Source organism: Pipistrellus hanaki (genome assembly GCF_964339955.1).
Source record: "Pipistrellus hanaki genome assembly, chromosome: 8".
Taxonomy (NCBI): domain Eukaryota; kingdom Metazoa; phylum Chordata; class Mammalia; order Chiroptera; family Vespertilionidae; genus Pipistrellus; species Pipistrellus hanaki.
The window spans coordinates 35,655,672-35,673,543 of record NC_140510.1 but is presented as its reverse complement, the minus strand read 5'-3'; the positions used below and the strand labels follow the sequence as shown (position 1 = coordinate 35,673,543).

General features: G+C 39.6%; 1 protein-coding gene across 7 annotated transcripts in view; it reads right to left on the bottom strand.

The window, feature by feature from the left end:
* The window catches only part of PKP4 (plakophilin 4), a 222,868-nt gene that overhangs the window by 170,533 nt on the left and 34,463 nt on the right, over positions 1 to 17,872 (bottom strand). The window contains exon 2 of one of the 7 annotated variants that reach the window (XM_084891453.1): positions 17,271 to 17,331. The exons of the other annotated variants lie outside the window; for them this stretch is intronic. The gene's annotated coding sequence lies outside the window, so the exon portion shown is untranslated. The remainder of the gene's footprint in view (positions 1 to 17,270; positions 17,332 to 17,872) is intronic. 7 annotated transcript variants of the gene reach the window in all.

The following is a 17,872-nucleotide window of genomic DNA, read 5'->3' as shown; positions in this document are numbered from 1 at the left end:
GATGCTGACCTTGTGTGAGAAGATAGCATGAAAATGAATCAAAGCCAACACAATTTGGAGATTGAAATAATAATCAGGCACCTTTTAATAAAGAAAATGAAAGTCGGTTCTGCCTTCACTGACTTAAATCTGCCTCATTGACAGAACATCTAACATCAGAGGGCAAGACAGGAATGGCAAGTCCTGGAGCACAGCTAGTTCACCGATGGAGGCACATTCACTGCATTAGCTGAGTTGGCTGGACATGTGCTGCGGAAGGATGTCAGCAGGATATGCAAGCAGCTGCTGCATGAGAACCTCAAGCTGGGACACTGTAGGGGAACAGGGAGGAATCTGCGAAGATGCACTAAGCACAGCTCTGAATCCTGCGGACTCTGTGGAATGCTGAGAAACAGAAGCACATAAACCAACCCGGCATATAGCAATCAGAAATAAAACAATCCATTTTAAGTAATACACTGGATACCCAGGAAGGCCAAATAGGAAGAGCTGCGTGGCAACAATAAACATACGGGTTTTATTGTTTTATTAAGTGAAAGTTTTCATTGGTAATGTTAGCCTTTTTTGGTTACACATCTCAGAAGTGAAGTAGCCCACTTGAGGGCCAAGCTCAGGAGGCCCTGGTACTAGCGGAGCAGTCAGGGAACCGGCCCCAGGGGATAGTGTTGGCAGATGACTGTGAGCTAGGACTCCCTTGGAGAGTTTGGAGGATGCTTGCTGTCCCTGCCAAGTTCAACCTAAAACCCATCTCTGCCCAGGTCTAGTAGCTATTATAAATATTCCTAGCTTCTCAGTCTCTAACAAAACAACTCTACCAAATGGCTCTTAACGTACAGGTAGCCTCAAGCAGCAGAGGAAAAGCAAGGAGGATGGGCATTGAGATTTGGCCTCTGTCATAACCCTCTGGTGTCCATCTGTCCAAAACAGAGCTGCTGACAAGAATGATGAGATAGCTCTTAAGGAGTGATTGTCATAGCTGCTCCGAATACAAATAAATACCTTCCCATTGGTCCATGCCCTCTCCTACGTCCCTACATCTCTCTGAATTTCTTTCGCTCTAATACTGGAGTCTAAAACGTTCTCCTAGAGCCGTTGTCAGCAAACTGTGGCTCGCGAGCCACATGCAGCTCTTTGGCCCCTTCATATGGCTCTTCCACAGAATACCATGGCCTGAGTGAGTCTATTTTGAGGAAGTGGTGTTTGAAGAAGTTTAAGTTTAAAAAATTTGCCGAAACCGGTTTGGCTCAACGGATAGAGCGTCAGCTTGGGGACTGAAGGGTCCCGGGTTTGATTCCGGTCAAGGGCATGTACCTTGGTTGCAGGCATATCCCCGGTGGGGGATGTGCAAGAGGCAGCTGATTGATGGCTCTCTCTCATCAATGTTTCTAACTCTCTATCTCTCTCCCTTCCTCTCTGTACAAAATCAATAAAATATATTTTTAAAAAATTTTTGGCCCTTGCAGAAACTGGTTTGGCTCAGTGGATAGAGCATCAGTCTGCGGACTTAAGGGTCCCAGGTTCAATTCTGGTCAAGGGCATGTACATTGGTTGCAAGCACATCCCTGGTGGAGGGTGTACAGGAGGCAGCTGGTTGATGTTTCTCTCTCATCGATGTTTCTAGTTCTCTATCCCTCTCCCTTCCTCCCTGTAAAAAATCAATAAAATATACTATATTTTTAAATTTGGCTCTCAAAAGGAATTTCAATTGTTGTACTGTTGATAATTCGGCTCTGCTGACTAATGAGTTTGCTGACCACTGTCCTAGAGAAACCTTTTCTAATTAACAGAAGGATGAAAATCACTTCTTACAGGTCAACCCTTACAACTTCTTTATCAATACACAAACTTCCACAGCCTATTGAAAATAGAAAGAAAAAATATATACTTAACACACAAAATTGATTTATAGATATCACAAAGTATGAAAAGGTAGGAATGTCTACATTCTACCTCTATTAAAAGCAGAATGAATATCTTTCCCCGCTTACAAACCGAACATAGTAATTGTTACCAAAAAATCCTCATAAAATTGGTTAAACCACAAAATAATACTTTTATTATAACTGGTCAAAGATTAGTTTTTATTACCATTACTTCCTACAGTTTTATAAATATTAACAAAATATAAAACGCCTTTTGTAGAGGAAAAAACAAAGATAAGTGGGAATATTAAAAATCAAGATCTCCGAATCCATTTATTGATTTATGTGTGGGGCACCATGCCTAGTACCATGTAGAACAGAACAATGAATCAGAAGCTAATGCTTATTAGAAAGAAGATCAGCAGTAAATAATATGACATATGGCCATAAAGACACTGTTAAAAAGCACTTGAGGTAATTAAAGGCGGCACAAATAATGTGGGAAATGGTGTGTACATGCACATGTGTGCAGGAGGAAGGGGGTTGCTGCAGATCACGAACACCTTGGTGAAAGAAATAACTGAGCAAGGCCCGGAAGAGTACAAAGTCCTAGTCCAAGAGTAAAGAAGTGGGAAGAAGATTCGAGGCAGAGTGAAGAACACAATCAGCAAGAATGAATAGAGATGATTATCATTCTGGTTTAGGTGAATAGCAGAGACCTGAAGGGGGATAATGGTTAATCCTGAGAAATGCAAGGATGGCTGGACTTTCAGGTTAGACCAAGAAGTTTGACCTTGTATGATGTCTGATGGGCATCAAGGCTCCAAAGGAAATATCTGACTGGGAGAATGACAACATCACCTTTGTTTCAGGAAGACCTCGTTAGCTATACTATATTAGGCTGACTGGAGAAAAGAGGGGTCAGGAGCCCTTTCGTGGAGCTTATCCCAAAAGTTCAGTAGCAGAAAAAATGGAAGTGGGGATTGAACTGAGACTGTAGTTTTCAGAAATAAGTCAAACAAATAGGTCAATAAGACCTGATAAAGGACTAGACACAGGGACAGGGGAAGAAGACAAATCAAAGGTGGGTTAAGGTTTTATGTCTGATATCAGAATGAAACTAGGAAGACCAAGAGGAAGGTCAATGCTAGGCGCTGTTTGGACACACCAGGTTTCAGGTCTGGTAGTTCACTTGGATGGAGAAGGCCAGCAGAAAAAAAACCTAATCTGGAATCACAGCTTCACTGTACAGGCTGCTTTTGTTTGGCCAAGGTTCTGGTCCCAAAGGGGCAAGAGCAGTTCACAGTCCAGGGTGTGGGACAATATAGGAAGAGCTATGTAATCTCATGCATGCTGTCAAGGACTCCATGATTCAAGTGAGCCATGGACTTGAACTTGGAGGTACTTTCATGAAAAAAATGGAGACTATTACCATCTGCAGGATTATGTTTTTCCATGGCATTGCTGTTTGGTTGAATAAGAACTGCATTTTCTGTTGCTCAGGGAAACAAAATATCTATAAATAGAGGTTTTTTTGTGCCTTTTCTCTATAGAATTCAGGCTTTAATGAGGATGCATTATCTTTATTTTATTTATTTATTTATCTTGCTATTATGCATGTTTACCAAGAATAAAAACATATTTGTAAGGCAAAAATGAGCATTTTGCATGATTAGTAATATTCCGTGGCTGGTATAATCAACAAGGTTGTCATTACTGGCAGTAGAGATGATTGCTTTCTCTGCAGAAGCAACTGAGCTGACTGGGGCTGGCACACTGGGCACTGTGCTATGGATGCAGGCCCTGCGCTGCAGTTAGGGCATTCTCTTCCTGTAGTAGCAAGAGAAATGATGGAGTGCTAAAAATAGAGTAATTAGGAAGCAAACATATAAGATTAGTGTACACTGATTATTCATGAATGTAAAATATACTAAATTACTGTACATACTGTCCATAAAAAATGCCAGCAACTTACTATTGAGGATGACCACTTTCTATAGCATTAGTACAGTAATTAGAATTTTCTTACATTTCTGGGAGATTACCACCTCACTTTCTAACAACTGGCATTACTGTGCATAATAACATAATTAGAAATTGCAAATTCAAGTCTGGAGAGGTAACACTTTGTTCAATTCATGCATCCTACTTTCTAACTGCCAATCTCGATTGTCTTTGTGCTCCAACATCCTTCATTTTATTCAAGAAGTCTGAGAAAAATCTATGGGTAAGGGCATTCTTTTAATTAGGTCTAAGTATTAGCAATTTCCCCCCCAGAAATAACTGACCTCGTTTCTAACCAAGTGGATGAAGAATAAGCACTAAGACAATGGCATGATTTATAACACAGTGTCAGGAAGACAGACCACTGAGCTTTTCAAACTGCAGTAACGTCAGTGGTGCTCTGCTCTGCCACCAACACAAATACAAATTTTCCTCCAGACCAGTGGACACAAGCCCAATTATCCTTCTGGATTATCAGAACACTGACCTCTGATCTTCTAACCTAAATGCAGACACGTGTTAAATGTTATCTGGCCAAAACTTAGTAGTGTTACCATTTCTCTAGAGCTAGAGACACAACTGGGTCAAAGAAACGAAGTGCTCCTAAGAATAAGCTAGGAAATGGAGCAAGGTGGGTCAACGCATGCCTCACTGACAGAGGTGCAGGATAGGGCAGGTTGCTCACCAGGAAGGGTATATCGTGGAGGCCCCATCAGAACACCACCCGCTTAGATCCGTGGCTGTACTAAGGCAATATATGCATCTGCAGTGCTCAGGGAAGGCAGTCCGTTTTTTAATTTAAAAAATAACCCCAAGGCCATTTAGTCTTATGTATCTAAAATCAAGCTTCATCAGCCTTCCCCATTAACCACCATACTAAATAAATTTCTCAAGCATGTGGAAAATCTAAAGGAATTGCTATTTTGGGGCCTTACACAGCCTCTTTCTTTATTTTTTTTTAATTTAAAATATTTATTGTTGAAAGTATTCCATATGTCTCCTTTTCCCCAACTGACCTCTCCCAGCCCTGCCCGCTCCTGCCTCCTAAGCACAGGCCCTCACCAACCCCTACTTACTGTCAGTGTTATGGTTATGCTTATATGCATGCATACAAGTCCTTTAGTTGATCTCTTACCATACCCCCCTCCCATCCACCCCTGCCTTACACTGTTCTTATTGTATATACTTCTACACTTATTTTGAATACAGGAGCACAGAATGATGTACTCTCCCAATGGATAATCCCTGAGTAAGGGGGGCTCTCTCTTTAGTGGACACAGGCTGTGTGATGTTAGCATCACTAGTTGTGCTGTAGAGACGGTGTCTGGTCAAGAGCAACTGGATCCCCCAATCTTCCACCTCTGGAGAAAAATACTCACAACCCTATCTGAACAAGAGGAGCAGAAGTGTGTATAAGAGCAAAGCAGAGCACAGTAAGTTCGAGAGCAGCCTAAGACTGCCCTACCAACTTATCTCCATGGTTTAACACTGCAGGATCCCCAGACATTAGAAGAAAGAAGATTATGTGGCCAACATCAGCATAATAAACTGGATCCCCAATGACTATAACCACTAGAGGAATGCTGAAAGAAAAAATTAAGCCCAGGAAACAAAATTATTTTTCACAACACAGTTAACATTTTTGGAACAGTATGTAAAACTAATAACATGATAAAGTGTAAACAGTTCCAAAGTATTTCACAACAAAAATTCTGAAACAAAGTACCAAAAACAGAGAGTCCATTATGAGAATGTAGTGAAAACTGTAAAAATACTTTTTATGTCTGGAACATTTTTTTTTTTTGCCCATTTCAAATCACCTTACAACTTCTAACTTAATATTCACATTCATTTAAAAACATGTGGAAAGGTGTACAATTCAGAATCCCCCAATTGCCCATCCTCACATTGCCTTTGAGGCAAGCATCCATTCATAAGACCTGGGCTTTTCCCCTTGCCCTATTATCCTTTCCCCATTCCCATTCTGCTATATCCATTAAGTTTATATTAATAAAAAATCAGATAACTCTTTGAGTTCCACCCCATGTTTATGTTTGTTGATTTGTTTTAGATTTTTGTCTTTTTTACTATACACAAGAAACCAATGTTTACTAGGATTTAAAAAATTGAACCAATATTTAAAATATGAAGTCTGGCCTGCATCTCATCTTTGAAAAGTTGTAAGAGCAACATCAGCAACCATCTTATTAAAATACTAGAGGCCCATGCACGGATTCATGCACAGATGGGGTCCAGCCAGCCCAACCCAATCGAATGTACACTGTGTACTAGTAAAAAGCCTGCTCAGATTGGCCAGAGTCAGAGAGGCGTTCTATTAAAAAAAGAACTGGTGTTGCCTCGGAAGTGGGGGGTAGTCTTATACAGCGAATATAGGCCTAAACCTATGTTTTAACTGTAAAATTAAGGGGTCATCTTATACACGGGAAAATACGGTAACTAGCCCAATCCGATCAGAACCTATTAGGGCCAAGACAGCCAAGCCGGCTGGGGGAAGGGGCTGTGGGAGGTTGGCTGGCCAACCCCACCCCCAGATCAGGTCGGTTTGCTAGCTGCCATGGGCATCATAGCGACCAGTTGTTCTGGTCATTACAGCATTCCAATTGCTGGCTTTTTATATATATAGATAGATTTCCTATGAATCAGATAATGCTGAGCACTTTACAAATATACAATTTAATCTTCAAGACAAAACTGAGTTAACATTATCCCCATTTCACTGTTGAGGATACAGAAGCAAGGAAGCAAAATAACCTGCCTAAAGGTCACACCCCTAACAAGTCACACAGTCTGTACTCAAGCTCAGGTCTGTATTCTAAGTTTCAAGAAAAACTGGGAAACCATTTTCTAAATGGTTTAAAGAACTGGAAGATTTTGGGGGGCAGAAGAGGAGATAACTTCTCCTTAATCAGTATTTATTTTCCCCATGTGGTTTATATCTAGCACTAGGCAAGCCAAACCAAGGAACTAAAAAGGAGAGGAAAATCAGGCAAGAGGGAAGAGAACTTGGAGTATCAACTAGGTCAGTGGTCGGCAAACCACGGCTCACGAGGCACAAGCAGCTCTTTGGCCCCTTGAGTGTGGCTCTTCCACAATATACCACAATGGCCTGGGTGAGTCAATTTTGAAGAAGTTTTAAGTTTAAAAAAATTGTTTTTTTAAAGGCTATTGATGCCTCATGCCAGCTTCCTCAACGGAAGAGTTGTGGCAATGTCAGCTGGACTACCTGACCCTTATCAGTATGGGGGGATAGGGTTCCATCATTCTTTCCAGTCTTTCTCAGTCTGAAAAATATGATACAACACTTGTATCGTTTTCTCTTATGACCAAAAAGGCAGAAGCTTAAAAAAAAAATCCCCACAAAATTCTAGAGGTAGGAATTATCTTTGCTTTACTGGTAAAGAAATAGATTCAAACAGTTAAAATATTTCCAAATTTATAGCAAATAGCAAAACTATAATTTCTATTGTTTTTAATAACTGTTTACTTACAAATTAAAAGAAGTGTTAAATGCCTTTTATCTATAAGAATATTCAGTACCTCAAAAAAGTCTTTGCAGTTAGTTTAGAAAATTTCATATTAAAATTTCAAAATAAAAAATAATTGGCCCTCTTCTCGTGGTACAGGTGCCCACAGCTGTTGCCTGACCTTTCAATTCATGCCGATGCTGAAACACCATTGGTGGCTGGTACCATGGATCTGTCTCTCACCCAGTGGAGTGAGCTGGGCCTTCTCTGGAGAAGAAACAAGGGTTCCCCAAAATATGAGATCAGTGCCCAGGACTCGCCAGCAGGTGAAGGGTTCCTGAGGCAGGTGCTGGGCGTGGAGACCATTGGGGGTATAGGCTACCAAGGAGACAGAACTAAACCTCACATCACCCTGCTTGGCCCTGGAGGATGGCTGATTAGCCAGAGACGGGTAAGATTCCTCAGGGAAAGAACAACCTAAGACAGGCACAGTCGCAGAGGGGCCATTAGGAGAGAACATGGGGGTCAATAGAGGTGGGGCACAGACCCTTACCCACCACCCCCCCTTGCAACTTGGCAAGGCGCCTGAACCTTCTCCCCTTCTGAGGGAGGTCTCCTGCTCACATGGCCGCTTAAGTTTCCCATGCACAGCTCAAATTGGGACCCAGGTAATAGACAGAGACTTGCCTGACAGCAGCTGCCCTCTCACTGCAACAAGACTTGTTTGAGAGGTCTTGTATCCATGGTGTAGGCAAGTGGGTTTTTAATATACAAGTCCAGCCTAGTAGCAGGAATGCTCAGGCCCTTCTCAAGAAGGCAAATAATCATTTCAACTAATACACACATGGTAAATAAATACATGGCTAATGGAAATAAACAAATATTCTAGAAAAACTCATTGTACTGTACAAAAAGCTGTTCCTAAAGTGTTAACAAAAATTCTTATTGGCAGAGCATGTAATGGTAAAATTGCATAACATGTAATGAACCTAAAGCAGTCATAGTTTAGTGCAAATAATTAAAATGCACAAGCTATCAAGACTACATTATAAAATTTCCAAAAGCCTCCTATTATTTAAATTTTAAAAGGGGATGACAGTGGAAGAATATCATGTAAGGAAAAATATCCTGTAAATAAATTACATCTAAAAATTTTATACTTTAGGAAATTAAACTTCATTTGAAACGTTAACAGCAAGATACCCATGAAAATACACACATGGTGTCAAAACAAGCCAGAGGATAATTATTGGAGGGTGGGGAGGGAGAGATGAAAAAGGATCCCAAGTCAAATTTATAGAAAATATCCCTTTATTAACTTTTGGTCAAGAATATGTTTGTATATTTTCTGAAAACAACTCCGAGACCATCTGGATTCCTGCAACAGAGGGGAATAGACAGTGCTCCAGCCATGAAGACAGAAGAGAAATAGTTCAGAGATGGAATACGCTGACGACGCCCAGGACCAAACCAGAGACGATCTTACCTGCATCACCACCATTTGTCCACCAACCAGATCTGAAATAGCATGGCACATGTACACATAAGAAACTGTTTGACATTGAAATTGGGACTCAAAAGAACTGTTAGCTCAGAAAGGAACTCACTACAGACTGATTCATTTGCCTCTCAGCATAACCATTATGGCTTGTCTCAGTTTCAGTTCTTACAAGGGTATTTCTTGGATCACATGATCTCACACATCTAGAGGAAATAATGAACAACATAAACTGATGAACAAAAAACAGACCCAGAGAAAGAGAACCAGTGATCAGACTCTCAAATCTCAGAGGAAAAATAGGGAAGGGTGGGGGTAAGGGGCAGAGATCAACCAAAGGACTTGTGTGCATGCATATGGGCCTAGCCAGTGGCCATGGACAACTGGGCATGGGGGCATATTTGGGGAGGGGTTTGGGATGGGAATGGGGAGATGAGGACAATTATGTGATACCATAATCAATAAAATAAAATAAAAAGATTTAAAAAATTGAATATGAAAGTCATCAACTATCATTTTAAATTATTTTTACTATCTGTAATTACTGAGTTCAAGCATTTTATTTCAAAACAAATCATCTTTAATGTTATTAATTTGCTCATTTACTTTCAAATAACTAAGGTATGTTTTAAAATTACTTATTTATACTATTGTAAATAACTTTCCAGTTCACAGTATATTTTTGGCACAGTTGATATTTTCACTGAACTTCAGATAAGACTCTAAAGGTCACCATTTTTTTACTACTAAGAAATCCTTTTGGTTTAAACTGAACCCATAAACACACAATTTTAATACTGAGGTGAAGTGATTTTAACAATGAACATAATGAAAATATATAATTTTTTGTCCTAAAGTGTTAAAACAGAGCAAATGTCTAAAGTAGTGTAACAGATGAGTATCCTGAATTGAAGTATAATGAGAAATATGCTAAGTGCTAACAGCTTTTCCCTCTTCATCAGTGAATCGTTTAAAGTTCCTATATTTTTTTAAGGGGAAAAAAATGATCCAAGTTTTATAATGGCAAGAGTCTGCCTAGTTCCTGAAATCTGAAAATGTCAGCCTCATTTTAAATGAATTGTGCACCCCTGGATTCCATTCTCTTCTTCCCAAAGGACCAAAAGATGTTAATAACCACGCAGGAGAATAAAATGGGATTGAAAGCAGGGATCTACAGGAGGCAGAAAGTGTGGAAGGAGGAAAGAGTGGAAACCAATGGTCAGACCTAGACTAGCATTCCTGAAACATCAAGTGAAAGTGTGATGAAAAATGAGCAGGCACACACAAATCAGAAGGCTAGGATGAACCATACTCACTGCCAGCATTAAGTGCTTGACACCTATAGGAACCAGAGACTGAGACCTTCTCAAATCCCCAAGTTTGCTAACATCATTTTACCACTGAATTTATCTCCTGACACGCAGGAGTGTCTGAATCCCCTCCACTCCCTTGATGAGGGTAACTCAGGTGCAATGACATTGTGAAGCAGGCCTAGAGAGAAACCAGCCCAGTCTGGAGCAGGAACAGAGGGCTGGCCACAAAAGGGTGGGTCAAAAGAAGACAATGCAACACAGTTATCTGCCAACGGTACTAAGAGGCTGAATGAAGATCATTGGAAGAGTCTGCTGTAAATCTAAACAAAATTAAGAAAGTGGAAAAATGAGGCAAATATTTCTACTGGAGGGAGAGAAAAACTTGTATAAAAAATGACAACAAGCCCTGTTCGGTATGTTGGATAGTGTCGGCCTGCAGACTGAAGGGTCCTGGATTTGGTTCGGGTCAAGGGCATGTACCTTGGTTGCAGGATTGAACCCCAGCAGGGGTTGTACAGGAGGCAGCTGATCAATGTTTCTCTCTTATCAATGTTTTTAATTCTCTACCCCTATCCCTTCTTCTCTGTAAAAATCAGTAAAATATATTTTAAAAATTAGATCTACTTAAAAAAAAAAAAGACAATTTGATTACTATTGTTGTTGTTGTTAAATATATTTCATTGATTTTTTACAGAGAGGAAGGGAAAAGTAGAGAGCTAGATACATCAATGAGAGAGAAACATCAACCAGCTGCCTCCTGCACACCCCCTTCTGGGGATGTGCCTGCAACCAATGTACGTGCCCTTGACCGGAATCAAACCTGGGACTTTTCAATCCGCAGACCGACGCTCTATCCACTGACTCAAACCAGTTTTGGCCACTTGGTTACTTTTGATCAGGGTAGTACATGATGTGAACTCTAGATGAAGGAAATCCCAATTGTGAAAGTTAAAATTATAAAGTTAAAAGAAGAAAATGATAGAGAACATCTGTGAAACTTACAGGTAGGAAAGACTTAAAACCTACAAGCCATAAGACAAAAATGAAAAAAATTTCAATAGCACACTAAAGGGTTTCTTTTCAGTGGATAAAGTTGACAGGCAGATGAGAGATTAGAAGATTTTTGCAATGTTCTGATAGGGGACTAGCATTCAGAATATAATAATACTCAAATCAACATAGAAAGATGAGAATCCAAAGCATTAAATGGGCAAAAACTATAAAAGAAGATACCCCAAAAAAAGATAAAAAGCAGATAAAGAGATGATGATGTTCACAATCAGTCAGAGAAATACAAATCAGAAATGAGATATCTGATACCGGACAGACTGGCAAAAATTAGGAAGCTGGATCATGTTTGAGAATCCAGCCATCTACAGAAAGTTAGGCATGGCTTCCGCAAACTAAATGTACTCAGAGTCTAAGACCAAACATAGTTCTGGCATAGTTCCCAAAGAATCTGTCGCACAGGTCCCAAGGGACATACTGTCTACTCTGTGATGGTGGGGAGGTGGAAGCAGTCTAAATCCCAATCAGAAGGAGTAGAGAGGAAAACAGGGATAAATGTACGTCACAAAATACTCAACCACAGTCAGAATCAACACGATAATATTCACACATGACCAGGGACAAATCTTTATAATAAACTGGAGGCCCGGTGCACAAAATTCATGCCCAGGTAGGATCTGTAGGCTTAGCCAGCAATCAGGGCCGACTTGTGGGGTGACCAGAAGGGCAATGGGGGGGGGGGGGGGGGGGGTGTTGAGGGGGGGATTAAACTGCCTTGGCTGGCCTGGGGCCTGCGGGTTGGGGGCAGCTCTTGCGTGGAGTATCTGCCCCCTGGTGGTCAGTGCACATCATAGTGACCAGTCATTCGACCATTCAGTCGATTTGCATATTAGGCTTTTATTATATAGGATGTCTGAGTGAAAATATTAACCAAATGAGAACAAAGTCATTTATGTAACAATTTGTATAATACAAAATATTCATTACACAAGAGAATATACACAAAAAGAATCACACTACACACATTAGAATAAATGCCTATGATAGTGGAAGGGGTGTGATATGCAGGGGATGGTAATAACAAGAGCTAATAAATAAAACATTGGTTTGGCCCAGATCAAAGATTACAAAATGCCACCAATTGAGATGTATGAACAATTCCACCCAAAGTCCAAGTAAAAAACTCTACAAAATAAAAATTAGCAATGTGAGTGAAGGGAGGAGACTAGAAGTGAGGAGAATAAACAGAAGGCACTTTCATCAGTCTTCTAGAGTACCTCACTACTAAAACCCAGAGACTCATGCCCTCCTCAACACAGATTAGACAAATGTCGAAAACCATCCCCTACACGGAAGCCTAAGGAAACCGCTATTTGCACTCCCTCCTTCAGACAAATACCGGCTTATTCCGACTTGGTATTTCCCATTTCCAGACTTCAACCACGTATGACAAATCAGCCACTCTCACCATTTAAAGCCCAACAGTATTTTTATAAGCAGCCATTAAAAGTGAAAATTTGTTATAGGTTTTTTGAAATCTATGAAAAATAACTGACTTATGTAGGTTTTTACCCTCTCAAAAAGTTCCAGTAAATATGTTTGTCCTTGCAGATAGCAGTTTTGCTTTCCCTCTGAAGGGTTTTTAAAATGTGATTTCTAACCATGTCTGTTATCACTGAGGTACCAGAAGCCTAGCAGGAAAGAAAGCCGGACAGCTAATGCTCTAAATTCCTCCCTTCGACATGTTCACAGTGGCAAGAACCAATCTGCTGCACAGTAACTGTTCATAAGCTAACTTCATACATTTTGGCTACAAAAGTATCCCAATTTTGCCCTTTAAAAATCCTGGGTAGATAACTTAGGTATTAATGATTTACAAACCCTTCAACTGGCTAAAAATAATTTAAATAAATACAACTGTTTGACCTAGTATCTATAATGTGCCTATTTTAAAATGAAGTTTGAGGACAAAATTTCCCCTAATTGTTCCCTAATTAATGACCAACAGCTAAGAAAAATGGTTTACATTGTCAGTTATTTTCCCCAAAGAAGGTTGGAGAGAGGGGCAGGGAGGGCTGTAGCTGGGGTTTGAGAGCCATCAGCCCAAGAGTGAGACCTGTGGAATCCAGACTCCCCTCACCTTAATGTCTTTCTACCATATCTTGTTACTGTTTTGTTAGACATAATCATGTTTTCAGCATATATACTTTTGTTTTACTTGATAAACATAACTTTAAAAATTATTTCCAATGGCAAGAAAATTTTCTAAGGCACGTGAATAAGATAGGGCTTAAATGCAGTGAGCAGAATTTAGTTTCTGATATTGACATGAAAAACAAACCTTGAACCTGAGAGGGAAGGGTCTCTCAGCAAAAAAGTATCTGCCTCCACCCAGCTAAGAGCTAAGACAGGAGGCGGAGGGTCAGGGGAACCACATTTTGAGCCCCACATACCAGAAACATTTTAGAGTGTAGAAGATGATTCCAGGCATGCCAGAGCAACTCCACAGAGGGAACAAAATGCATGCAGTGTAGATAAAGGCACACATATCATTTTCCTCTGACAAGGAATTTTTAGCTTCAGAAACCTGATTTATCAGAGACACAAACTCAAAAAGATTAAGATAGTCTAACCACATTAAAACTGCTTTCATGACTTTTAAGAAGTATAACTCTAGGAAGTTACTGTAAAGAGTAACTCAAAAATGAGAAGCCCATAGATGTTAATATCCAATGACATAATGTTGGAAGATTTAAGATGGTACATAAATTTCATACTTAAAATATATTGTTTCTAATGGAAAAAGTAACTTCACTGTACCTGGCTGGAACTTTTTTTTAATGAAGCTTAATCAAAAAGCAAAATATTAGATTTCTTGATATAGAGGAAGTAAACTAAAGAAATTTATCAAAATCCTCAAGTTCAACTCCATCCATTGTAGAGATGAGAAAATGGCTCAGGGAGATGTAATACGTTCTCCAAGACCACTAAGGTAATCTACAGAAAAGAAGACAAGCTTTCTTCTGAAGACTCAGTGCCTTTCTCACCTGTTCCTGTTTCCAGATACCCATTGGCCTGCTCTTACTAAATAGTCACAGGCCTCGTCCTTTCCATGGCTCAGGAGCAAATTCTAAGTTCTTTCACCACAAAGCTATCAAGAATCTCAATATTGATAACAGTGCTATTCTTGGAAGAGGCATTACTGGCACATAATTGTAGGGAATATTCTATTCATTAAAAGTCAATAAATAGACCACACTCAAGGGGAATGAATTCCAGAAGGTAAGGAATCATACACTGGATACCTGTCCAACAGTCAAGACAGAGTTGGGGAAGATCCTTTGTGTGAATGCTTCTCACATTCTTCAGAAGTGGGAAAACAATATATGTTGTATGGAAAGAAAAATAAGGAAAGAAGACTTGTTATATATGAAAATTCAGCCAGACACTGTCTAGAAAAGCCTCAGTAGACAAAGTAAGACCAAATGAAGAGTCACTTTTAAAGGAAACAAAGTGCTGAGAAGGAGCAGGTGAAGGAATTCTAGCAAAGACAATGTGAGTGAGTGCTAAAAAAAAAAAAAAAAAAAAAAAAAAAAAAAAAAAAAAAAGAGGATGCCCCTAGCACATAGTAGGTCCAACAAATTCTTGTTAAACTGAGTTTTCATACATTTTTAAAGTGTATACTCTACCTGTATCTTACAGCTCTCAAAAGTATTTTTATAGTTGTCAGACCCCAGAGCAAGGATGGTGACCAAGTACAGAAAATCACCAGGACAGAGAGCCCCAGACGCCTAGCAAGGGGCAAAACTGGGAAAGCAAGAAACTTGATCCTCCCCAAGCAAATCACTGGTCATGCTGTTTGGACCCCGGAACTTTTATATCGCTGGTCAAGTGATTTAGACCCCCTGATCTTTTCCTCCCTAAAGATAACATCTAGGCTCAGTTGTATTTCAGCTCCAGGCCCAGGAAAGGAGCAAAATCATACATGTAACACAATGGCTGCCTCAGGACCAGCTACACTGACCAATAATTCCCCGGTACCAAAAAATCAGGGGAGACCATGACCCTGAAACAGAATACCTGGAAAGCTGGTGACTATTTCATTAATAAGACCCTCTCCTGAGACCTCCCCTAAGAGTTCCACCTGCAAGAAAGAGATCAGTACATTCAGGACAAAGGACCCAGTGCATGCTCTCCCTCCAAGGAGCAAGCCTGTGTCATTTCCTTCCCCTTCTCCTTCCTCCACAGACATGTATCCCCTATCCTCTAAGGCGCAGTGTTTCCCAAAGTGTTATAATGTGTACCCCCAGGGGTACGGGAAGAGTTTGGTGGGGGTACGAGTTGCACCGGAGTTTGGTGGGGATATGCACTGCACCGTGCTTAGCTGCGCCTAATTCTACGTTCTCATGAGTACGAGGAGTACTCAACATTACGAAAATTATAGAAGGGGTACACATATGTCAAAAGTTTGGGAAACACTGCAGGGGATCCCATGACACTTGCAACCAGAGAGCAAAGGGCAGCAGCAGCTCATCCCAGGCTTACCCCCTGAACCTGTCTCCAAAGCGCCCTTTGAGCCAAAGCAGCCCAGCAAAGCTTTCCTGATGCTTCCCTATGCCTTTCCTTGTTTTACTGTCCTAAGTGCCAGTATGGAACCAATATCTATGGCTCAGTGCTGTGTAGCCCTTCCCTTTTGAAATCCCCATCCCCCATCCTCTTCTCCTTAAATAAATTCAATTTTTTTTTTATTCACTGTCTGAGATAGCTATTTAGCCTGCCTGCATAACCACCGACTTTAACCTTTCAATAATTTGATTTCATGAGGATGTAAAATTTGATTTGTAGTGCATGTGTACAGAAATCTACCATAGGATCACACAGACAACAAAAATAAGTTAATAAATGGCAGTGATAAAATATGTGAGTCTAGAGGGAAAAAATTAGGGGGAAAAAAGAAGGGTCTACCTACTTCTAATATGGTCTGATTCTACGGAATGAAATCAGAACTGAATGATTCCATAACTGAAGAAACAAATCAACATTTATTTATGATCTAGGGACATCATAGGAGTTTTCTACTTATTTTACCATATATTTTGTCACTATCTTTATTCCCAAGAGATCCTCTCTTACAGATACAAGCACTTGCAAAATTAATTTATTCCTTTCCTATTTATTCATTCCATTCATTAGACACCACTGACTCCCAATGAGCTGGGACTGTGTCTGGTAGTGGATATACAATGTCCTTACTCAGTGATCAAAAATGGTGTGACAGTATCTACAGAAACTATCCTAACATTCAAATTCTTTCAGCACAAGTCTATCTAAATGTAACTGGAACATGTATATAAATATTATACCCAAACCAAAATTCTAAATTCATAGGTGTTTTATATATATAACATCTCCCACATTAACTCAGAGCAACAGCACAATCAGACTGAGGCCTATCCTTTTTATATCGAAAAATAAGGTTTGTATTCTGATTCTATTATGCACCAGTTGTGCGATCTTTGGCAAGTCATAGGTTTCTCTTAGTCTTTTTCCGGTTGTGTAAACTATATATATATATATATATATATATATATATATATATATATCACATATCTCTGAAGATTATAGTGAAGACAATAGTAAATGAGAAAATATAGAGAACCATTGCATGGTTTCTACAAATGCACATTTAACAAGGCTTTGTGCCAGTCTAAAAAAAAAAAAAAAAAAATTCTGTTTAGGGCCTTAAGATTTCAGTACATTTGCAATTATTTTTAACCTATCACACAGAACTGATATGCTAGTGCTAAGATCACTACTATAAATTGAGTCATCATATGATAAACTCCATGCTCTGGCCACTTGCTTCTGTGTGTTTGCTGACCTTTCTTCCCCGTTTACATTTAGATCTTATATAAGGATGTTGGTGTAACATTTCATAAGAAATGTCACAAGGCTAAAAACAGGGTCACAACTATGAAGTTATATAGAAGTCACAAGGAAGGTACTTCTGACCATAACCATTCTTTGCATGCACGGCTATGTTTAAAATGACCATTGCCCAAATAGCCTTATTCAACCTATATTTTGTCACTGGACTCACACGTTCTATTGTCTTTGATCCAGCCTCAAACTCTTCATGCTCAAGAGGAACCATCAGTCACCTGTTGGGGGTGATACACAAAGGCACATCTTTCAAATATCTTTCTCAACTGCTTCCCAAATCAGTTTGCCATATAGGGACAAGGCTGAAGAGAGCTGTATTTGAAATGTGGGCCACTATGTTCTACACCTCACAACTTAGTTAAGCTGAATCACTGCTCTAAAAGTTGGATATCTGAAAGCCTGATGGATTTCACAGTCATCCAAAACTTTGTCCTTTAGTCTTCAGTGTCTTATCACCCAGCTTTACTGCTACTAGAATTCTGGCTTTCAAAAAACCATTAGACTTGATTCAAAAGAAAATGTTCAACTGTATCGTGTAAGTTTCTTGATTCACCATGATTTATTACTTTAATAACAACCTCAAAGGAAAAAAAATCCTACCTTTTATGACATAATTAATATTGTCTCCATAACCCATACAACTTAACATAATAAAATTTTCTTCTTATATTGTATCTACATATATTCAAATAGAAATAAACTAGTCTAATTATAGTCCATCAGAAAAGAACTTACAACTTGGGCTGCCAAGTAGCTCCA